This window comes from Vicugna pacos, chromosome 35 (genome assembly GCF_048564905.1).
Source record: "Vicugna pacos chromosome 35, VicPac4, whole genome shotgun sequence".
In the NCBI taxonomy this organism is placed as follows: domain Eukaryota; kingdom Metazoa; phylum Chordata; class Mammalia; order Artiodactyla; family Camelidae; genus Vicugna; species Vicugna pacos.
The window spans coordinates 7,277,511-7,302,578 of record NC_133021.1 but is presented as its reverse complement, the minus strand read 5'-3'; the positions used below and the strand labels follow the sequence as shown (position 1 = coordinate 7,302,578).

The window sequence follows — 25,068 nt, the reverse complement described above, 5'->3', positions numbered from 1 at the left end:
TCTCAGCTCTTTGTCTTTGTGCTGCATGGGGAGGTAGCCGAGCAGCCGTTCACCGACGTGTCCTTCAATCTACGAGGACTGCAGGGTGTTGGAGAAGAGGATCGAGGACTTCACTGAGTCACTCTTCATCTTGCTCAAGTCCAAGTGGCTGGATGGTGGCCACAAGAATTTTGGGGCAAGATTCCCCTCCTCTGCATCCTGTTTGAGAAGGAGGACTTCATGGGACTGGACACAGACAGCAGGTAAGTTTACCTGGAGGCCAGCCCACCCTGGCTTTGTGCCGGATTGCTTCCCTACATCCAGAAAGGGATCAGCAAGGAAGAAGTCTGTCTTGTAGCCAAGGGGGGAGGGAGGTGCAGCCCGCTGGTTTCCAGACATTTCAAAGTGAATCCGCCTTTGTTTCAGAGAGATCCTTTTAGGGTTAGTGTGGACACTTACTCCCGCTTTACAGCCAGGACCATGGTGGGAACCCTGGAGTTGCTGTCCAATAAAGTAGCCAAAGCCACTGATGCTAGGAGCACTGGGGAGGAGGCTGGACTGAGCTGAGATATGCTGTAGGTCAAATGCACATCAGACGCTGAGGCTTGTCTAGCAAATGTATATAAACTATCTCTTTATTTCCTACATTGATTACATGTCAAAATGATAGTATTTTACATACAGTTGATTAAGTAAGATCTGTTCTTAAAATCAGTTTCTAGTATTTGTTTTTTGTTTGTTGGTTTGTTTTTTTGTTTACTATTTTATACGTGGCAACTGGGAAACTTTCTTTACATGGCTCTCATTTCATTTCTGTTGGGCAGCCTGTCCTGGGACAGTCTCATTCCTTTGCTTTTGGATGAGATGCTTAACCCCGAGAGGCGGAACGGGGCACTGGTTGAGCTGGGGCTGGAGCCGGTGTCTCCTGCCTCTCAGGCCCAGCACCTGTTCGGCTCAGGCCCTCTCTTCTTGCCCGACAGCCACCATGCCAAGTTAGGACATCAGAAACACCGCCAGGGACTCCCGAATGAACTCCTTATGCAGGGAAAGGCGTATCACGGTGTATGGGACAGAGCAGGGAAATGTTCATTCTCAGTTTGTCCCTGTGATTAAGTCAAAGTCCCCACTTTGCCTCGGAAGTACAGACGAGCTCTTTTGGGCTGCCTACCCCCCCACCTTCTGCTCTGTTTCCCGGTCTATCTATCGTGCTGTCCCTCGGGCAGAAGAGGGTGAGATGTCTTTGCCGAGAAGTGGTCCCCCTTTGCTGGGGAGAGTAAGGGAAGCTGTGTCCCCCCGTCCTATGGCCTCTGTCCTTGTGTCTGGAGAGGGCTCATGGTGGTCCCACAGGTGACGGTCCGAGAACCTGGCACATGCTGCTGGGCCCGCCGTGAAGGCAGTGCTCTGTGATTCTTGAACTTACCTAAGATCAGATCCTACTTTCTGGTTGTTGGTAAGTTGGAGGAGAAGATGCTAGAGAATTGATAAAAAGAATATCTAGACCAGCCCTGTGAGTGAGAAGAGAAGTGGACCCGAGTCCCACCTGCGAGAGCCCACCTAGCGGTCTCTGGATGAATTTTCTGTTCCTCCCAGATATACCTGTATGGCTTAAGGAAGGGGAGAGGCTTGTCGTGGCCATGATCTGTGCTTGTCCTCACAGGGCCCTGTGATCTACATGCCCGCACTCCCCTTCTGCTTCTTGGGGATGTGCTGGTATGTTTAGGAGCCTGGGCACTGCTGAGGGCATAGCTCCCAGCACCGTGCTACACCGAGTCTGGCTCTGTTCACCTCACCTGTCAACACCTGCTGAGGCCCCAGGCATTAGTCAAGGTAGGTGCATCGGTGCAACGTAAGCAGGGACCACCTTCTCCCCCTGGACAGACTGGTGAGTGAGCAGTTGAAGCCTTGAGCCCTGCCCCAGCCCCCACGCCAGTGCCTCCTCTTTTGTCATAGGAGTCACTGGTGACATTTTTACTCAACAAATGCTTGTCTCTGAGTCTGCAGAGCCACCAAAGAATGCCAGCTTATTTTTGTCTTTTGAAGTCTGCCCTTGGGACTTGGCGGAGTAGCCGAATGTGTACTTAGCCCACAGTGTTTGACACTGTCACCATTGATTACCCAGAACCTCATGTACCAGGCATGGCTCCCGGCATCAAAATACAGCAGCGCATTAAATCTCCCTCCTTGTGGGTCTGTCTGTCCTGGTACCATAAGAGCTCAGCCAGCTTCTGAACGTCAGTGAGATAACGCGGCCAGTGAGCTCAGGTCAAGCACATTCTCCTCCAGTCACTTTTACCACATTGTTGCTTTTAGTATTCCACAGTCATTAGTTTTTTAAACAATGCTTTGGTGAAGGAGCAGAGCCTAATTCTCTCCTGCTACTCTTGGTGGAAGTGAGTAAAATGGTCCAGAATGAAATGCAACCACAATTTGTAGCTCAAAATCTGCCTAGACGCTTGTAGGTGGAATTTGGGTTAGGGGCGCTGACCACGTTGGGGTCGTCCGGCCGCACCGCTCCCCTCAGGCCCCTGCTTTCCCTGGAGCAAGAGGTGAGGGTGGGTTTCACCATCCCCGCGTCCCTGGCCTCACACACTCACGTAAATTCTTGTACATGCTGTCAAAATCATTTTTGTTCTTGTGTGTTTCTAATTTTCTCGTCTTCATATTTTCCTTTTTCTTTATTCCTTTTTCACCTGTACTGCCCAGTGAGCATGATGTTGCATCTGAAAATGTGGGCTGTGCACATCCTGCATTGGAAATAGCCAGATTGCCATCCATGCTGTCTCAATCATTTTAAAAAGCAAAAACTTAACAGCTGTCTTGATCCATGTATTATCCTCGTCATTTTGTATTTTCTTAATTTTTGGAATATTTACTTTGTTTGCACATTACCCACTGGTTTTTGATACCTGTTAAAATCCTTGCTTTGAGGAACCTGTTTGGTCCTCTTTTTATTTGGTGACAAATGCGCCCTTATTAAATTTGTTTCATTGTTTTGAAGAAGTGAGATGCGAATTGATTTAGGCGGCTGCTGAGGGATTCTTTTCATGGAGTATTTAAACTTGTAAAGTCAAATTCTGCGGCAACTTGCACGATTCCTGCTTTTATACAAACGTGCTCGGCACGAGGTTCCTGGCTGTCGCTGTGTGACGTGCGTGACGGCGCTTCCTGGCCGGTGGTCACTGGTGAGGAAGTGGCCGGCTCGGGGGTGAGCATCTGCAGGGGACGCTGTTGGAGGAAGCAGTCACCGTTTGGTTCTTTAATTTTTTTTTTTTGCATTCAACTTCCCCGTGCCATTTACTTTACTTTGCCTTCATAAAGGGGCCGAATTGGGTCTAAAATCCATGCCACTATTTTGTTCCCTTTACGAGGCTGGTTTTTCTGAGTATCAGGACAACATGGCCTTCTCCTAAGTAGCTGGCTCACCTGGATCTGTTGGACACAGGGACAGCTAAAAGGGCCATAGCTTCCTCTCTGCTTCAGCCAGTGGGCATTCAGAGCTGGGTCTGTGGTTTGCCTCAGCAGCCGTGCAGACCTTCCTACCCAGGGATTTACTTTTAACCCATGTTGGTAGTAAATAGCTGAATCCGTTTCTGTTGCAGCTGACGTTCACCACTGACGGCCGTGTCATTAGTTTGTGGTAGTCAGTATCCAACACCCCAGACAACCGTGAAGGAAGATGATTTGGCCGACCTAGGACCCTGGATTCTCACCCTCACCATGGTTCATCTCACCCGGTGGAAGGGTGTGGCCACCACCATCATGCTGACCATGAGGCCTTGTTTCTCCTTTCATGCTCTGGTCCAAATGTGGACACTTCATTTTTCACTGAATTTGTCTCACTTGAGACAGGCCAGAATATCTGAATGAGTCCATCACATTCTGGGTGGGGAACAGAACAGAAGTAAGTGTCGCAAGTAGATGGAGTCTAGGCTGTCCGGGTTGGCAATTGCAGGCTGGGATCTGTGATGGCCGGGCTGTACCCTGGACACAGGCCTTTCCCGTGGCTCCCATGAGCCCAGGAGTTGGAGTGAGAACAGCCTTGCTGGGTTCCCACATTCTCATCTGCTCACTTTCAAGTGTGTCTGCTAATTAGGAGCTCCCCCAGACCTCGGGCCCTCAGACCACGGGAGAACCTTGAGTCCCTTCTCCTGGGCCTCCTGTGTGAGAATCCAGTGCCTTCTGAGGTGTCCAGTGGCAGGAGATGCCTCCCCCGCCGGGGAGCACCCTACGGAGGACCGTTATTCAGTGCACCATGCTGTGAGCTTGTGGGGTTCCGACCATGGTCCCTGCAGAACCACACTTGAGATGGACTTATTGTCATAAATAACAGGACTGATTGCAGGGCAGGGCCGGGGGGAGGGAAGAGTGGAAATTGAACGTGACCTCAGACAACTAGGTGGGTGATGGGGCTGTTACTAAAATGGGGAGTCTGGGAGATACCTGCCAGGAATCGAATTCCAGAGTAAATGGTGGACATGAGGCATTTTTAAGATGCCATTTTTCATCCAAGTTAGGACTTCAAAGAGGCACTCGGTTCGATGAGCCTGGGGCTCAAGTGAAGGAGACGGACTAGAGATACACGTTGGGAGTCGTCATTCTTAGCTGGTGTTCACAGCCTTGCATGTGAATTAGATCTTCTCGAGGGCTGCAGACTGAGGCTGAGGGAGGGGAGGGCTGTGCCTCGGTTGGAGGAAAGCCCAGACCATGCAGCTTTGGTGTGTCAGTTAGCTGCATTTGCCATTTTCAGAGCAATGCTATTTATCCTTAAGGGGCCAGGGGGTGGGCAGGGCCAACCAGGAAGAAATATGCAGGGAGGGTCGTGGCCACATGTGCGTCTTGGGAAGGTGCAGAGGCTGCAGGTTCTGGGAGGGTAGAGTCCTCAGAAGCTGAAGTTGGAGTGGGGAGTGGGGAGAATGTAGTCACAGTCACCTGTGAGGGAGGGAGGGAGGCCTAGGGAGTCCCCACCTTACCGGACTCTCTTTCCCATGAACAGAAGGCAGTCAGACAGAGGATCTGAGGTGAGAAGGGATGAGCAAAGGGAGGGGAGCCAACCTGGAGAATGGTGCTTGGAAAGTTCTGGAGTAGTCTCCCTGAAAAATAGATTTAAAAATACCCAGACTCTTAAGAACATTGTTAGTGACTTGGGAGGAGGCAGTTGTTTTTCTGGCCTCCTAAGGGAAAGGCATGTATCCAGGGATACACAGAAGATACGGGCAGTCTGTTCCGGGGGCTTGATCGTTACCGGGGGAACAGTGCAAGTTTAAAGGGGCAGAAGGGCAGCGGAGGGAAACTAGCCAGGCCCCGTGTCAGGTACCAGTCGGCCGCCCTACTTGCGTGTTGCATTCACATCCATGCCTCCCAGGTGGGCAGTGGCAGCCCCCTTTTGCAGATTGGGAAGCCTTCTCAGAGGGGTTAAGGAATTGGTCTGTTTAGCGGCTAGTAAATGCTGTAGCAGGATTCAAGCAGGGCCTTGTCAGACTTCAAGGTCATGTTCTCTCTACTGTTTCCAGTACTTCCCTGTTATACCTGGAATGGTGAAGTGGGTCAGTTTTGGAGCCTTTCAGAAAAAGTATGATTTAAGTGCCTCAGGACTGTTTCACAAAGCTCAGCGTTCTTTGATGATTCTGAAGCACGCAGTGCTTTTCGCCCCACAGAGGTAACGTCTAACTCCTTTGAAGATGACGTGGTTGCAAATGATGTACAGGTGCAAAACCAGACTCTGCAGCTTCTGAACGGAAACTCTCCAGTTCTCCCTTGGTCAGCTTTCTTCCGCGGGATGTAACTGTGCTGCAGCGTAAACCTGAGCTTTCCGTATGGAGTGAGTGTTTAATATCTAAAGTTAGCATAAAACGGTCAGATGAAGAAAACCGACGTTGACAATTTATATTTGGGTTCCATTAGTCAAGATATACTATCAATTAATGACCCATATAGCAAATGAAATTCAGTATAGGACATTGCATTTCTTGCTTTCTATTTAGAGTTCTCTTACAGAATAAGGTTGCCTGCTTTGGAACATCAGCTTCACCACCACGGCACCTATCAGTGTGTTGGTGTGATTGCATTTACAGAGTGAATCTAATCTGGGCTTCCTAAGCCCCAAACACTCCTGTGCAAAATCACGGGCTGTAGCCATCTGTTAGTCACGCAAATACTTCTAAAATTATATGATTCCAGAAAAGAAAGAAGAGCGAGAGAGAGATTGCCTTTATCAAAGTTCCTTTCAGTTCTAACTGCAAACAGTTGTTGAGCAGCTCTTGTTTCCTTTGGATATGAATATATACATTTCTTTGCATGTAACCTAGGTTTTGGACTAGAACACCAAGTTCTTGCTGTCCACAAGCCACAAAAATAGTAGCCAAATTGGACCCGTGTGAAATAGTTTATACTTTTTTCTGAGAAAGTATCCTTGAATTTGGGACTTGGGCTGTGATTTTTGTTTTTTGATTCCCCCACCCGTCTTGTAATCTCTCACTCCTTCCCACGTGGCCCCCAAGGGTTCGTGGTCTTATTAGGAGCAGGCACCCAGTTGGTCTCCATATATTGCCGCTATAGATAGAGCCCAGACAAGACTTAAGGACATTATCAGAGAGGACTTCCTGGAAGAAATGGGCTCTAAATTCAGTTGTGAGGACAGAGTAAGAGTCAGCCAGGAGAAGGAGTCAAGAATGTGGCTCAGGTCGCAGGTGCAGCCCGGGCAGAGGCCTGGAGGCTTTTGGCGTGCGGACCCGGGGAGAGTGCCCTGTGCAGTCCAGGGTGGAGGGAGCCCCTGCTCGGGAGGACACTGGAGACAGTCCGTGTGTAGGGCTTTGGAAGAAGTTGAGTTTTACTAGAACTGACACAGTAGGCAGTGAAGGGTGTCAACAGAAAGTGACCCTCAGGAAAGGTACTTCAGGTTTTGCTTCTGATATTCTACAGACAGAAGGATCGGGATGGGCGAGAGCAGGTATGTCTGTCCCTTTGAGATCCAACCCGTCATTCATTTATTCATAACACGTGCACTTCTGTGAGTATAGGGGAGAGAGGGTGTAGCCACGATAATAAGCAAAATGTATTTGCTTCTTGAGAGCTTAGCATTGTCAGAAGTTGACTTAGCCTAGAAAGCTCTAGGAAGAGAGGAACAAATTGTGGAGGTTGGAGGGAGGGAAGGCTTCCTTGGGAAACAGTCAAAATGAGCCTGGAGGCAAGTGAGAGGTAGGAGCATGTCAGGGGACCCCTGAGGTCACTGGGAACCTGTGTACTGAGGTGAGGCTGGGCGAGCAGGGTCTGGGGTGGGGCTAGAACTCTAACAGGGAGCCTCTGAAGCATTCGAAGTGGGGTTGATGTAATCAAATTTGTGATTTGGGAAGGCTGCCGTGACTCTGTGTGTGTAGCGGGGATGAGGGGGTGGGTGCCACCAACTGGGGGATCATAAGAATACCATTCACAGGCTGGAATATGGGCATCAGGGCTACTTGGGGACGGCAGGGGCAGTGTGGATTCCGGCTTTCTTTATGGGGGGCTTGTTAGCGGGGCCGCCCTTGAGGCACCTTGTGGCTGTAAGAAAACTGATGGAGGCTGCCAGGTGGACTTTCGTCTTCTCTCTTTCCCTTCCTTGTTTGATGATCTTAGCTCAGCCAACATTTGGAACAAAAGAGCTAATTTCCAGGGTTGCCCAGGACTTTGTTGAGCTCGTTCGAGTGAGATCTGATTGGATTTAGGTTTGTGTTCAGATCTGGATGTTCACTTAGCTAGAAACGTCCTGTCATTTCGATTTCCATAGGGGTTTTTATTCTTGATAAAGATTGCTTTCTTGGTGAGAGGAAATTTAAAACAGCTGTTGTCTTTTTCAAAAATCCTCTTTTAAGAATTTTAATATTCAAAAGAATACGAATATATAAAATATTTAAGGAAGTCTTTGGTGTGGTTTCTTTGCTTTCTGAGCTAATGTGAAGTTAGAGCCTTTGCATTACTTAATAGCACATCCTTGTCAGTATTTAAAGAGATGTTAGTGAGCGCCCCAGGTCCCACCTCTCAAAGAATTGTTAAAGTTTGCTCTGAAATAGTGAAGTCATAAAGGTCTTGTTTTCAGAAATCAAACGGTTTATAATACACAGCATAACTCCATTTATAAAATAATAATAAGTTCAAAACTAAGAAAGTGGAGGATAAATGATTTTTTTAAAGCCTAAACATAAATTTTCTTGTGCTAATGTTGCAAGTGGAAATTTTGAAAAGAAAAATCCTACTGCAATATCATCTATTTGGAATACATATATGAGTTTCACGTTTGAAAAGTATCTGCGCAGTGGTTTTCGAAGTCAGGAGCATTCCTGCTCAGATACTGGCAGTGATGGTTGCTGGTTTTCAATGGGAGAGCCTAAATTTGCCTTCTTAGCCTTTTGGTTTTTTTATAGTGAGAGGGTTGAGTAGTGCTTTGCCAGCATGATTTTGGGGCAATTTGAGGGCAGATGTCGTGTGCCAGCAGTGAGAAATTTCCATGCATTTTATTTTCTGGACATCACCAGGGCACATGTGGGGTTTGTGCCTGCAGGCTGGAATGCTGCAGGACTCCCTGATCATTCACCTTTATGTCCTGGAGCTGCTCCGGTCAGTGAATGATTTTCTGTGGCTTGGAGATAATGTGGTCTGATGGAGATGATCAGATGTGCAGTTAAAATGCTATTACTTGAAATAAGAGTAACCTAGAAACATTTCTCTAACAATACAGGATGAGGGAGGAGGATTGGCTGAGCTGCTTGCAGTGGGGAGTCTTAGTTGACTCCCTCACCGTGACTCCTGCCAATATCCACCCCAGCCCTGCACGATAGTCCTGCCGAAGCAAGCAAGCACTTTGCTCAGAAACAGACTGAATTTCCTTGTGCCTCTCTTTGTTGGATTTTTTTGAAAGCACATTTTGCCCTTTGCTTCAATGCCATACATGCTAGTCACCTCTTACACTCATTTTTCTGGCCTCGTCCATAAATACCTGCTGAATGGATGAACAGAATGTAGTATCTCCATATAGTGGAACATTATTCACACGTAAGAGTGAATAAAAAAGACAAAAAAGAAGAGGAAAATGAAAAATGCCACCTGTTTTGGGAAGTCCACTTTGACTGTTCAACCCACACTTTTCCCTTTGAAACCCAATCACTTATGCTCCACTCTACTCTTTTTGATAGTACTTACCACCTTCTAATAATCTTTAACGTTTTCAAAAAAAAAAAAAAGAAAGAGATGCTGATACCACTTCAAAATGTACAAGACTTGATAACAGCATGTTAATTGAAAGGAAGCAGACACAAATGCCCACATATTGTTGATTTCAGTGATATGAAAAGCCCAGAATAGGCACATGCAGAGGCAGAGAGAAGGTGATGGTTGGAAGGAGCTGGTTGGAGGGGGATTAGGGAGTGACTGCTAGTGACAGGGGGATTCTTTTGGGGTGATGAAGTGTTCTGGAAATAGAAGGTGATGAGGGCTGCACAACCGTGAGTGTGCAGAAGGCTGCTGAGCACTGTCTCTGGGAGTGCCTGTTGTCAGGGCATCTTTATTTTTTTCTCATCCTGCAATGTGAAGAATCATCTTCTGCTCTGGCCATTCTACTCCTGTGAGTGGTGCAGGTCAGAGACTTTGTAGAGTCATGTTTCTTTTTTCCCCCTGGCTGAGTGTAGGCAAAAAAGATTTAAGCCTGAGAAAGTGCTCCATCTGCAGAAATGTCTTTTAGATTTGCATGGTGTAAAAATCTTGAGATCTTTTAATCATTGAGGCCAGTCTGTGGGGGGAAATACCCCGTGAAGCCTGGGTGAGCCGGGGAAGAGCCGCGCTCCTCTCCCAGACACGGGTGAGGATTGCACCCCCGTTCAGGCAGTGAAGGGCCCAGACCCGTGAGCAGACTTGACAATCGTGAATATTTACGTGTATCCGCTGCTTCATCTTGGATATTAATTTCAAGCTGAGTCAGTTTGTGGCGGCAGCCTCATCCTACATCAGGAATTTATAGTATCTGCTCTTTGAGGTGAAGACCTGACAGACTTGATTATTTAACAGTCTGCCTTGAATTGATATCTCAGATTCCTTTGTCAAAAGCAAACAGCAGAAATACAGAATTCCTTTAATGCCAATGTGACCTGGAACGAGTTTAGTCTCTGTGCCTCAGTGGCCTTATCTGTGAGTGGGAAAGATGATAACAGTGCTTCCCTCAGAGGAGCTGATGAGGGGAGAGTCAGAAGCACAAATGGAGGACTTACAAAAGATGCTCTTGAATGACCGAATTTAGTGCTCTCAGCCTGGTGAGGCCTGAGGGGCAGAGATGTCAGAACAGAGCAGTCCTAGCCGGAGCTCGATCCGTGATGGAAGCTGTTATGATCAGTATCACCACTGTGCGTTATCAGGTAATTTTAAGACTTGGTAATATGAATTCTTGAATAATGTTAAAGGACTAGACATCTCAGATCCAGTTTACATAGTCCTCAAGATTTCTTCTGAGAAATGGATGGTTTCTTCCCCATCTTAAATCTGAGATGAGTCTCTAAAAAATTCTGTATTCCTCCATCTTTTTGCTTTAATTTTCCATTTCCTAAAAAACCATGTTTTTAAATGGAGTTAATGGGGACTGAACTGAGTGCCTCATGCATGTTAAGCACTTACTCTCCCAAATGAGGTATAATCTCCTCCGTGATTTTTGTTAAAATTTACTTTCTTAGTTTACAGAGGTAAGAGGCCTCTAATTCTTTTTCTGGAGACTTGTCCATGAACCTGTAAATCTATAATTAATGGACAAAATTTGGTTTATTAAAAAATCATTAGAATATTCTACAATTCATCCAAAAAGAAATGCTCATTGACTTAAAATGTTTCTCCTTTAAGGGGATTTCTCCTGTTTGGTCTAGCTTAATTTGTTAACAGCCATCCTCATCATCATAATGACCAAACTCACTGTGAGTGGACACCTACCTAAGGCTAAAATGTTTTCCTCATGTTTTAATTCATAGCAGGTGTTTGATTGTAGGTATCAGTGTCTCCTTTTTTGCAGCTGAGGGATTGAGAGATGGAGCAGCTTGTCCCAAATTACACGCAGCAGGCTGTGGCTAGCTCGGTGCTGGAACCCAGGCTGCACAGAATGCATTCTTAATTGCTCCTCTTATCAGCCTCCCGTTAAGTGGTTACCCGAACACCTGTGACTCCATAAACGGCCGAGTTTAGTGATCTCAGATTGATGAGGCCTTGAAAGGAGAGACACCATTGAGAAGTTGAGGCAGAGTGGCAGAAATTAAAATTGTTCATTTTCACAAATTTTTAATTCTCAGGTAATTACATAAAAAGCTATTTTTTTTATTTTAGTGCTCTGTAAGCACTAAAAACAAAACATTAAAAATAATTATAGTGCAAAAGAGAAGTGAGCTCTTAAAGTCCAACCACTGCTAATGATGTTGCTTGTTTTTCTCTTGTGGCCCTTTTTGACAGAAATACTTACAAAGACTGAATTGGTTTTATGTAGTTTTAATATGGAAGAAAAGATTGTCAGTGAATATTGTAAGAAAAGTCTTTACTCTTTTCTTTCCTGTTGATGAATATGTACTTTATTTTCATGGCTTAAGTACATTTCCTCATTTGTGAAATTTGAGTAATATCGTTTAATTTGTCTGACTGTGAGAGGTAGATGCCTTGTATACAAAGAACCCAAGAGGTGCTTAATAAAATTGTGCTGTCACAATGACAGATATTTTAGAAGGATCAACTCTGAATACTAAAGAGTGTCGCTTATTTCTGATACATATTCAATATGTATTTGTATGATATATTTGAATATGGTTTAAAGTAACAAGGATTCATTTTTTTTTTTGGTGTAGTATGAAGTTTTAATGAAATCTGTATCATTCTAGTGAGACAGGGACTAGTTAAATTGCCTTAATCAGATGACCTTGAAGATTATTTACACAGAATATGTATTGTTACAAATCAGAATTTATGTTACCGTGTAACCATCCACTCAGACATTTAAATTCGTGGGATTCTGACCAGATCCGTTAAGTTTAGTAAAATCCATATTGATCATTTTCAGGCAATAAGCTCCTCTATTTTGTGATTAAAGAAAATTTTGATTTTTTTCTACATTCTTAACAGGTTTAAAATATCAAAACATTGATTTGACATGTCACTTTTTTAATAGAGAGAATAAAGCTCATGCTGTTTTATTATGTAAATAAATGTTTTTGTATGGCAACAAAATTGTATGATATCCTGGCTCTTTTAGTATTTTGCAAGATACTTAGATAACCTACTGTTGGAAAAATACAAACGTGAATTTTATGAATATAGGCCTAGTACAGATCTGTTGGTTTTTGCTACAGTGCAAGACATGAGGCATAGGAGAACTTTGCTGCTGATTGCCAGGAGGACAGATCCCATGTCTCAGTTTCCCCTCCTGTAAAATGAAGTGGCTGAACTGGATTCTTTCCTCTTCTAAGATGAGTTTCCATGAGCCTATATCTTCTGTTTATATTCAGGAGTATTAGCAATATCAGATTAAATACTGAATATCCCTCCTTTCCCCCGAATCAAAGTGCAGCATGTGCTATATAAGTTTTATTTATCTGATTCTCGTTACTGATCCTACAGGCAATTTTTGTGTTGCATCTTTCCTGGTAACCTGGAAGGTCATTTTACCCATAGGTGGCACTGTTGCACCTACTTACAGTCTTAACTTTCCTGTTTGTAAAAGGAGGCTTAAACAACGTTATTTTATTTTGATTACTTTACTTAATGCTTCAGAATAGCCCAATGTCCATTATGTCTGTCTAACTGGAAAAGTTATTCTGCTTATATCTTAGATTTATTCTGTCATCTCACTGTGAACATTTCAGACTTGCTGTGCAAACAATAGCAAAATCGGGCTTTTCTTCTAGTGTTAGAAACCAGTGAGCCGGGATTTTATAAAACAGCTAGAAGCGGCATCTGGAGGACCTTAAAGGTGAAAAGTGTATTGAGTTCCCTGAGTTTTCACCCCGCCGTTGTGTGTTAATTGGTGGTAGGAGATTTGGTACATATACGAAGGGGTGTAGTTTTTGATATGGTTTGCCTGCACGTGCTGCCACTGAGCCACTTGAGCCTGAGTCAGCTCGTTTTGATATTTTCCCTCGTCTATGAGATGGGGACATTCGTATCTGATTTGTAGAATTGTGAGAATTAGAAATTATGTGCAGTGTTTACCACAGTGTGTATGTCAAGAGGGCTCTTAAACTTTAGCTGCTGTTTTGTGTGAAGCCATCATTTGAGAGTCTTTGGCAATTACTAAGAAACAGGAAAATAAGAAGAGATGGTTTTATGATGAAAGATATTTGAGGAGGTTCCATAGTTCCTATACCCATAATTTAGCATCAGCAGAGTCAGAACTGTTACACAGTCGCCCTAAACCAACGTTAAGCCACAGAATTATTTGTTACTTCATATATTTTGGGGTTTAAGGAGATCCAATACTTATACATATGTTGTCTCCAGCAGCCTACTGAGAGATGACACAAAAGAGTATACAGGCAATAAATGTCTTCTTTGTTACTGATGAAGCCACGTTCTCCATGAACTTCAAGGCTGTGGGAAAATGCGTGTCATGATACTGTGTCCCAGAAATACAGACTCACCCTGTCCCATGTAGCTCTGGGCCACAGCGAGCCTTCCCTTGAGAAGACCTGCCCTTTCATGCACAGAGCTTTCCTGACATGGAGCTGAGCATCCCGCGTGCTTCCCAATGGTGACCAACACTGGAGTGAAAGGAAGGGTTTCACATGCCCTGCTTGTCTCCCCGGACTCACACCTCACTCTGTTAGTGTAATGAGTGCTAGCTGTGGGCCAGGGGCCAGGGGTGTGAAGGGAGAAGAACCCTCCATGGCCCAGAGGAGTGGTTAGGAGACATCCACTCCCTCAGTTTAAACAGGTGGTTGGATGGAACATAAGGGTGCTCCCCAAGAGTGTGTAAAAGGAGAAATAAGGATTTTATTTGGGACTTAGGCTAGCCAGGAAACACATAAGATGATTAGAGGGGAGACTTGTAAAACAATTTGATATTAAGTTGACATTTGTTGAACACCCAAAATGTGCTACATTCTTTTCTGAGCATTTTACAGAAATGAATCCTTCAATCTTCTCAACAAGCGAGTATGGAAGGTTTGATTGTTATCCCAGTTTTACAGTGTGGAAATTGAGGCACACAGAGGGTAATTAAGTTGGCAAAATCACAGAACTAGTAATTGGCAGAGCTGGTATTTAAACCCTGGCTGTCTGGTTTTGAGGTTCCCAGAGATGGGCTTTGGGTGTTTAGCATTATCGACATCCCTGAATCTTTATACCTCTGTGCATCAGTTAGCCTAGAAAGGACAGGGAAAGGAGTGTTACACAGGAGCTCATAGTCATGTCTTGCCGCTGTCCATGGAGAGTGCACCGTGATTGGCGTTAATTGACTTCTGGGCAGTAGATCTGTTCGTATAATAGAAATATAGTCCATTGAATTAATCTAGAAACCCTTCCTGCTCCGTTTCTGTCCATGCTTGCCATGTGACTGCCTGCCCGTGATTGGGCCGTGGAGGAGAAAATGTACTCATGGTTGAACTCTGATATTTCAGTCTGGTTCATAGATTCACGTCTTCTGTTACATTAAAAATTTAAGTTTCTGGTTTTCTTGCATCAGTGTCTCATGAGCTTGGTTAATGTGAAACCAGTCCATGGGAGCCCAGGGATGATGACGGTATAATTTCTGAGCACGTTGAGGCACTTCTACCCGTGCAGACGTGGCTGGAGGATGTCCAGCTTCCTCACTGATTTCCCCCAACAGCATGGTCCTCTCCCACCCCTGGATGTGAGGTTGGGAGCTCTCTGAGTAGGCCTGTCAGAGGCCGAGTCCACCAATCAGAAAATGATGAAGTACCTGGAAGTGGGTTTAATAGAAGACAAGGGCTTCCAGGTTGTCAGATGGGCTGTTCGAGTCCATTTGGTGAAAAGCTGTCCACTGTCTGTGGTTGAGCTACTTCTTTGCTGTTGAAAAGTCTGGAGTAGATGAAGGGATTTTAAAAAGCAGAAAGGAGTGATTTCAGGTGGTACGTCCACACCGGTGAGAAGTGATGAATGACCGCCTTTGTGAGTCATAGACAGTCTTACAAACTTCATAAACCAGCTTTAAAATCTCTTCCATCTGAGTGCACTTCATATGGGGTCCAGATCATCACTGGTCGCACTGTGAGGGCAAGTAACTGATAATGGCAGAAAGGACACGGAGGCATCAAAAAGGTCTCAGTCACTTTCCCTGTTTAAAGGATGCAGCACAGTGTAATATATTTTAGCTGGTTTTTCACTGAAAAGTTTTTAGTGTTTTCTGGGACTCCCCAGTGCCCCAAGGTTCCATGCAGCTGGGTGTCCCCTCAGTGCAGCTCTGTCAGCGCTTGCCCTGGGCTGACGCGGTGTCACGGGGAGCAGGACAGTCAGCGTCCCCGGCTCCTCCGAGCTCCGTCTCCTCATCCGCAGAGCCGGGTTTCTCATCCGTGTCTACTTAGTAGGGTTGCTGAGAATCACACGTGATGCTTCAGGTGTGACTTTTGGTTGTCTCTGTGATTGGCATATAGTTAATATTTGATAGAAACACTTGTTTTTTTAGTATAATTGTAGCACCTAGATTGCAGTGGTTTTTAGTCTGCATTTTTTATAACTTTATTCTTATTTTTAAATATGCACTTATTTTTATTTATTTTTTTTGGAGGTACTGGGGACTGAAGCCAGGACATTGTGCATGCTAAGCAGGTGCTCTACAACTGAGTAATACACACCCTCCTTTTCTGCACTTGAAGGTAAATATTGCTATACACAAAATAGCTCTTAAACACCATCATGGGACCTAGTCACTCTATAGACAATTGAACACGTATACTATTTCAATAGGAATAAATGTTTTTGAGAGATACATTTCTGAATCTGTTAATGTGCTTAAAAACGATCATAGGTAGTGATAAACACGAATCTTTGATCCAGTACTTCTTAGAGACTGTTTTGCCATCAAGGGAAATTACATTCTACAGAGAAGGCTAATTGGGTCTCTTTGATATTTAGATGGTTTAGCAGATGATGAAGGCTTTCAAAAGCTGACAGTTTTGTATTTTAAAGTAACTACAAAGTTACCTTCTACAAGTTGTAAGTACTAAGCTTGTGAAGTGCCCAGTAATCCAGGGGGTATGTGTCTGTGTCTGTGTCTGTGTCTGTGTGAACTTTGGTGTGTGTGATTTCAGGAAGGTAGAAAGAAATTCCATATAGACTTCTGATACCTTTCTCCTCCATTTCAAGGTGTTGGCATATATTTACACTAATAAATTGATATTCAGTTGTCATTTGGCATATTGGGAATAAGACTTTCTCATACTTGTTTCAGAAGGATTAGGGAGCATGAGCTTAGGAAATGGGAGGAGATAGAGGCAGGGAGGTTCTTTAAACTTTGTGCAGAATTAGAAACAGTAACTTTTCTCTTTTCTTCTAAAGCAAACTGGCACTGAATTGTAACATACTATTACTCAGAATTGCTTTTCTGATCAGATACATGTACCTCAGATTTTTAAATGCAACATGAATGATGAAATGTGTTTTAGCAGTTATTTTTAAAAGTAGTCTCTTTTCAAGTAAAAGGCTATATCCTGTTCTTTCTTCTAGCGGTACAAGAAATTCTCATTGTTCTGTTGCAATGATCTATGTGCTTACTTTCTTTTTTTTTTTTCTTTAAGTGCTTTTTTCATTGTGGTTTGAATGAATGTTTAAAATTTCTGGATTTTGATCTTTAGAATATGCTGATTTCTCAGAACTGTTAAAAACCTGATTGTTCACTGCTCCTTGTTTGGTGGGGCACCCTATTGATTTCTGTTGTCTGTTAAAGAGTGAAATTCTTCCTCTAGCCTGCAGATCATTAAGTGAATGGTTTGCAGTGTGCCTTTAAAATTATTTGTATGCATTGAGCATGTTTGTCCAGTGAATTTTAAATTGACTCATTGTAATGACTTTGATTTGATTCTGTATCTTTTGCTCCTCTCCACAAGAATTTGAATTCTCTGTTGCATTTTGTATACGTGTTCTTAACAGGGGAAGAAATTTTGCATTTTTTACAGAGGTGGGTTTTCCTATCCCCTCTGAATGCCTTCTAAAATTGATACAATAAAAATCAGTTATTGCAGTGCATAAATATTTCATAAATTATTTTTTGGCATAATCAGAAACAATGACCAAGAATGATAATAAAAAATATGAAAACCTTCCTTCATTTGAAGAATAGAAATCAGGTAGTCAGGCTCCCTCATGCTTTGTGCCTGACACACTTAATCTCATGTCATTGTGTATCATGATTCGGAGATGGTATTGTTTCAGGTTTATAGATTTTTGTTTTAACATTTGTGTTGAATTCTTTCTCCAGGCTGATGTTTCCTGTTGTGTTTGTGGAAAGAGTAGAAGGGAAAAAAATACTTTGTTTTGTTTTCAGGAGGCCTGAGTTGATGGGAAAAGAGTTGAGGGTGGGCTGAGGAAAAGAGTGACACTCCCTCTCCTCCTGGTTGAAATTGATAAACAAAGAAATCAATTAAGTATATCGATATTTGACCAAAAGAAGTTAGCGAGCCCAAACTGGCTAGAAATGCACAATGGAAATTACTGAATTCAGCTTCAGAATGAGGTGCTTTACCAAGTAGAAGCAGCTTAGAGCAATCAGAAAATCAGTAATATGATGAGATATAAATGGAATATTATATCTTTTATTGCTGAAACTTTTCTACGTTAAGTTGTGTAGAGCTAAAATTAAGTTTCAATCACCAGGAGTTAAGAGAGTGAGTGGTACTGTAGGATCGTTATTCACGGATGTGCCTAGACCCTGATAGAGTGGCTGAAGATGGCAGGAAAAGACCCACATCCAGGATTTTCATCCTAGGGTGTCCTCCATAATGGTTCCATGTGGAAGCAGATGATTGGGTTAACAAATTGTAACACACCCCAGTCGCCTCTGAATTTTAAGAAGAAAAAATATGCTTTGATACTGCTTTACAAGCAAGTTCCTGTGCATCCTCACTCCAGACTCCTTGCCTTAAAAAGCAGAGACAATGCTTTGCTTGTGTAGTTGAGGTTTTAGATAGCACTCTGCTGGTTGTAAAGCAAGGACCGAGACCCTCAGCTATAAACGCTGGGCTTGTGTGTTGTTAGATAATGTATTATCCCCAAAACAAGGACCTGGCTGGTCTGGTGGTCTGCTTTTTAATGAACATATCTAAAAATGTATCTTGTTCCCCTCACCCCATGACTTCCCTAAAGATACACTAATCCTTTGTACTCATTGTGTATTCTACAATCTCTGCCTCATCCTGTCTTTCCCGAATTTCCTCCTTACTATCTCACAACTGTTAACGAAGTTTTCCTTTGATTATACCCTATAAATATGGGAGCATTTGAGAGGCTCATGGAGATGGCTCCCTACTCCCTCTCGATTTCTTGACTTTTTCCACAGAGCCTTGAATAATCATTCCTTGTCAGTAAGACTTCTTCCAGCCAGAACCCACAGTTCCAGGTGAGAAGGATGCAGGCTTTATCTCTCCTACCAGAGGCAGAGACAGAAGAGAATTGAGATATGCTCCCCCGTGATCCCTTCCTGCCCCAGGTCTACTGCAGTTCACCTGCAGCCTTCTGGCCTCTGCTCAGAGGGCCTCTGTCCCAGGACTGACCTCAGCGTTTTCTTCCCTTGTCAATATTTCCTGTGCCTTTCAGAACTTGGTCTCTTCTCTGCAATTCAAACCTGGCAGATGTGATGGTGGTCAGTGTGCTGGTGGGCAGTCCTTTGGGGACCCCCAGGAGCCATGCTGATTCTCCTTAGTCTCTCAATCGGGGTTACAGAACAGTCGAGCACCGAAGGAAGCCCATTCTCGAGATGTCAACAGAGCATTTCATCACTTTCATTTTATTTTTCAATTTTTGGTGGAGAAATTATTTGTAGTGAACTGTTCCAGATATTTGCCGCCTGCTTTCCTCATCACCATTCCTTGTTGTCTCTGGTGCTAGTTTTATAAACCAGGTTTCTTCTCTGGTCATTTCTGGCAGCTGGGCTTGCCGAATCCTTGATCTGTATTTGAAACAGAATGCTTCCTCGTGATGTCAAGGTGATTTTCCTATTTCTGAATATTTCGTGTACACTCAGCAACTGTTTCAAGTGAAATGCTCTTGTCCAATTTCGGTTAACTCACATTTGCTGATCTCCTGCTTTCATGCTGAGAGCAGTTTCTTTTTCCTCTAATAAAAGTTAGCAATTTGCATTTACTATGGAAGATACTGGCCCAAGGTCCTTTTGTTCTTAAGAGTTTTAATACAATTCACCCATTAAAATGTACATCGGTTTTTACTCTATGCCCAGAATTGTGCATCCCATTCAATCTTAGAATATTTTCATCCCCCCAACAGGAAGCCCTGTACGCATAAACAGACATTCCCATCTTCCCCATCCTCCCCCAGCCCCAAGGAGCCACTTTTCTCTCTGTGGATTTGCCTGTGCTGGACATTTCATGTAAATCGAGTCACTTCATATAAGTGGAAACGTCTATTGTGACTGACTTCTTTCACACTGAGTAACGTTTTCAATATTTGCTCATGTTGTGGCCTTAGTCACTATTCTATGCTATGCTATTGCTGAATAACATTCCACTCTATGGCTGGGCCCCACTGTTTACCCATTCATCAGGTGATACGCATTTGGGTTTCTGTTTTTGGCTGTGATGAGTAATGTCGCCGTGAACACTCATGTGGTATTATTTATGTGGATATTTGTTTTCAGTTCTCTTACGTGTGTGCCCAGAGAGCAGAATTGCTGGGTAAGTTAGAAACGAAATGTTCAACTCTCTGAGGCCCTGCCAGGCTGTTTTCCAAAGTGGCCACGCTGTGTTACATCCTCACCAGCAAGGGCTGCGTGCTCCGCTTCCTCTGTGTCCTCTTTAGTGCTTGTTACGCTTTTTTTTTATTATACCCTATTGTAGTGAGTGTAAAGCGGTTTCTCCTAGTGGTTTTGACTTGATTTCCCTTACAGCTAATGCTATTGAACATCATTACATTGTGCTTTATGGACATTTGTATATTTTCCTTGAAAAATACCTTTTCAGATACTTTATTAACATTTTAATTGAGTTGCCTTTTTATTGTTGAGTTGTAGGGTTTTTTTTTCTTCATTTTGAGATACAAATTCCTTACTAGATAAGTGATTTGAAAAAATTTTCTCCTCTGTGTTGTTGTTTCACTTTCTGGATGGTGCCCTTTGAAGCAAAGCTTTAAATTTTGATGAACTGCAATTTGTCTCTGTTTTCTTTGTTTCTTGTGCTTTTGGGGTATTATTTAAACTCTGAGGTATTTTATTTAAGCTTTTATATATAAAATAACTTAATTCTTAGGACCGTTATAGGAGATGGGTGCAGTTGTTGTCCCCAGTCTATGGATAGGAGACTGAGATGCAGAAAATTTCACTGAAATGTCAGTGTCACATCTACCTAGTGCTGTGGGATTTCAGACCCTCATGTTTGTCCCCAGCATTTGTGATCTTCACCACCATGCTCCACTACTGCCTGGAATCGTTAATGAAAATGACTTTCATTTTTTGATTTCTTGTTAGTTTGTTTTCTCATTGGGGACCTCATCTCCTTATTTTCCTTTCGGATATCAGTGTAGATTTATTTTAGGTCTCATGTAGGCAGAAGCATTGCTATCAGTTAACTTCTTTATTACTCACTCTCCAGTGATGATTGTTGCTAGTTGACCTAACCAAGTCATGCTTAAGTCTTTCCTGCTCATGACACTAAAAACAGTCATGACTTATAGAATGCTCAAAGAAAGTACTTGATTGATTTTATTTTGCTACCCAATCAAACCAATCAAGTAAAAACCCCAGTGTTGACACAGACTATAAGCCCTCCAGAATAGGATCACTCTCTTCCTTCTGTTTCATTTATTTGGTCACAGTGTCTGGATAGTGACTTGCTGTCCAGCAGTTTTGTGAGGATATGGTGCTCGTGAATCATTGTAAGCACAGAATTTTGACAACAGACTGTGTTGTTCATTTCACAAGGGAAAAGATAATATAGAAATACTGCTCAGATCTATTTTAAAATTAAGCTTGGAATTTTGAGAAGAATTCAAGAAACCATACAAAGCTCTTTTTCACTAATTTTAGATCTATCTTAGACACATATGGTTACATAGCAGAGTAAGTTATCAAGTACATTTGACAATAGGAGTGTAATATTGATTATTTGTTTTAGTTGAAATATTCTACCTGGGATAAAGTAATCAGTGCCCATAAATGAACAAATATGTTTGTATTTCTATGCAACATGGGAGCAGAGTTCATGTTTCTATATAATATATATGACTGTGTGTTTTAATCTGTCTGTCAGTGTTTTTATAGTTTTTCAGCAATGTTGTAACTTCAGAATTCTTCTAACATATTCACTCCCGATACTACTGCAGTTTGTACTGTGTATCCTATCTTATGCATGGGATTCCACTGTCCCCTCAGTGAGGAATTTCCTCTCCTATTGAGCTAGTAGCAGAGTTAAAGGAACAGTGATTTCAAGGCCTTTGCTCTCCACGTGTTCGCAGTTTCCTGTCAATCACGATTTTCTCTTTCTTGTGTTTTCATTGTGCAATTAGAATTTTTGAAAATAATTATTAATATGTTTCACCAGTCTCCCTAGAAATTTGATGTGTTTGTGCTTTTCAGTTTTCAATTTATGAAAATTGTAAATGCAGACTTGTTTTTAAGTAGTCCTTTTTCACTAGATATTTGTTTACCTCTTTATAGTTAAAATAATTTTCCCCAATGAATGAATCGGTGTGCATGTTTTAAAAGATACTTTAGTTTTTATTTTTCTTATTCTAACAGGTATATTCGTTGTACAGAATTTAGAAAATAAGGATAAACACAATAATACCTTAAAAATGGCCTCTAATCTCACTTGTAGATACAGTTGTAATGTTTGAAATTGAGAATTACAAGTCCTCTCACTTTGTTCTACTCTTTCAGGTACGTTTTGGTTACTGAGACCCTCGAATTCCCATATGAATTGTAGCAGAAGCTAGTCAGTTATTGCTGAGGAGCCCGCTGGGATTGTGATCAAGACCACGTTGTATGTGTGCTTCACTCTGGGGAGCATTGCCATCCCAAGAATATTGTCATGTGATCCAGGAATTTGCGTGGTTTGTCTTTCCAGGTATTTAGGTATTCTTTAATTTATTTCAGCAATGTGTATGGTTTACATAGTATTATTTTACTTTAATTTTTGCCTTTATACTGAGGACAATTGTGCAAGGTACCAAGATTAGAATTGTATTATAGCCCCGCAACTTGCTGCCACCATGGACACTGTGGTCTCTCTTTGCCCTTTGTAAAATCTCGCACAAAATAGGACCTAAGTAACTCTCTCTTGAAAGAATGATTATATGATTGCTGGATGACGCTTGAGAGTCCTTGTGATGATGTCTTTTTCCCAGACTTTCCCCTCTTCTTAAATATGCCCTTTCTCTTCCTTTCCTCCAGCCTGGGTTTCAGCCTGCCTGTGGCATTGATTTTCCTTGTCTGTGGACTCTTCTTTTCACTAGTTCATGATAATGTTACATGTCGGCTGTGGAAACTTGCTAGATGTCAAGAAAGAGCAAATCCATTGCATGCTAGTATTTTTAGAGTGTGTTATTGAATTATCAATTGAAATTAAATCAGGCTGACCCATTGAGCCATCCCCTGAGCTCTTTTCGCCTTCCTACAGGTGATACTGCTCTCGTTGCTGCATGTGCCCTTCCCCCAGACTTAGTTTTGGAGTTGAGTAAATCACCATCACTGGAGCCCTCTCTTTAAAAGATGAAGAGAACATTTGCTCCTTCTCCCTGCTTGGGGACTTGGATGAGATGAGGTAACAGATAAAGAATGAAGCCCCACCTCATTCTGACCACTGCTCTTTCCGTTCATTTCTCCAGGGGAAGAGTACAATTCAAAAATATAAAGATTGTGAGCTAATGAGATATACAAGACAACCGATCATTTATTAAATACACTTTCATGCCAGAAACAAATGTATTATACACACAAAAAGCACATAAATTACGGTAGTACTGTGGTTACAAACGTGGGCCGAGTTCGAGTCCTGCTCTGGAGTGACAAGTCCTGTGAAATGGAGAACTTGTAGGTCGGCTTAGCCTCTCCCGGACTTTTTCCTTTCCTGCAGAGACAGGGCTCGCTAGTCATCCCTCCCCCGTAGAGGTGCTGTGGGTTGTAAACGACGCGCGTGGGCAGGCCAAGCACAGCTGCTCGTTCCTCGTAAGTGCAGGATAGCACAGCTTTGGCGGTTACGGCTTTATGATCGCACCGTGTAGACCCTCAGTGCTCCGAAGGGATGTCTTGCGGATTGGAGATGGGATTCTCACTTCTGTAAATACCCAAAGATTGTGTTATTGAGCCTTGCTGATATAAATCTATTCTTTAGAAAGTACATAATGTAGATATATTTTTCAAACATGCATGCTTTTTTTCTTTTATTATTTATACTTCTACCCTCTCATCACGTGGTGTGACTTTTGATGGAATCCAGGAAAGAGTCCTAAGCCACCTGCCTCTTCACACTTCTTCGTGATGGTTTTCTTCCTTGACTAGAAGAGGGTTTTGCATAGGAAATTTTGTTTGCTCCCCTTCTCTTGGAGTCTCCCTGTTTGTCTGCCCATCTCTCACCTGTCCATCTGTCCATTTCTCTACCCACTCATTCTTCTGACTTGTTCCAAGAAGCACTTCAGGCAGCTTACAGAAGAACAGATACCAAATAAACAGGTGAGAAAATGGGGCCAAGTTCACAAATTGAGGCTCGGAGTTGAGCCTGTGTGAGAGTTGCAGGCGTGAGACACACGCCTCTGCCTTGTGACTTATAAGATAGACAGCATCAATGTGCCTGAGGCTCCCAGCACACACAGGGAAGCAGGGTTTGTGGGAGATGCTCACTGGCTGTGAAATAAATAAGTGGCTTAGGAGAAGCCCAGCCTTTCCAAATACTAAGACTTAGGAGAATATTTTGAGTGTTTTCCAAAATCTGAGTATTGCATCTTTTCTTTTTCAGAGTTTTATGTATAGTTGGTTAACATTCTATAACTGGAAATTTCTCCAAAACTGCTGCCCACGTGAGTCCCATGACTCGGGAATGGGGTGGTTCTGCTCATTGACGGGTGTTGGCCAGAAACGGAAAATGACAGCCTCAAAGGAGCCTGGGATTAAGCAGTTATGTTTTGTCAGTGCTGTAGATTTCAGAAAATGCTTTTACCGTTTCTCTCCATCTGAGGAAGCAGCGTGCTCTCTTCCCAGCATCAGGAGTTCAGGGTCTCGGGATGGTGGGGGCTGGCTGCACTGCCGTAAAGACAGCTGAGCTAGTCACTGCATGTGTGGTGCTTTCACGTAGTGCATTTCATGTTTTTTAAAAGGTTTCAACATGTAGTTAATTAACTGAGTTAATTAACATTTAATAAATATGAGGCTTTTTTGAAAAGACAGTTATAGGCAGAATATAAGTTGTGAACACTTTAAAAATGGCTTCATTACTGAAATTTCAGTAAGGAAGATTCAGTTTATCTTATTTAAGCCTCTCTTTAAAAGTAACAAAGAAACAAGACAGAAAAAGCAGAGGATTACTTCTGTTCTTCCTCTCGGCTTGCAGGTGCCCTCACCTCCAGTGGCATCCATCCAGACACCAGCACTGACACTGGCCGTGCTCAGAAATGCCTCAGCCCTGAAGACACAACTGACAAATGGAAGGGAGCCGCGTCCTGTTACAGCGGGTGCTCTCACTTTGTGGGTCCTTATGTAACTGCGTGGTGTTATTCAGGATCGCCCTTTCTACACTGTGTGACGGTGCTGCGGTGTCTCCTAGTTATTTGTTTCTGTAACTACTCATGTATTTTTTCCAATGTGTGGTACTAGACATCTAAAAATGCATTTTTCAGATGAAAAATAATGTGTATTTAATATAAAAGTCTGAAAAAAGAGTCAAAAGGGTCTATCCTGGTCCCAGTACTCAAAGATAATAATTAACACTTTAA

General features: G+C 43.0%; 1 long non-coding RNA gene across 1 annotated transcript; it reads left to right on the top strand.

Moving 5' to 3' along the window:
- LOC140691496 (uncharacterized) lies at nucleotides 1-24,961 on the top strand. The gene is made up of 6 exons (XR_012067197.1): nucleotides 1-242; nucleotides 15,707-15,794; nucleotides 22,022-22,208; nucleotides 22,761-22,904; nucleotides 24,096-24,156; nucleotides 24,687-24,961. It is a non-coding gene; the product is annotated as an uncharacterized lncRNA (long non-coding RNA).
- Nucleotides 24,962-25,068: the final 107 nt, after the last annotated feature.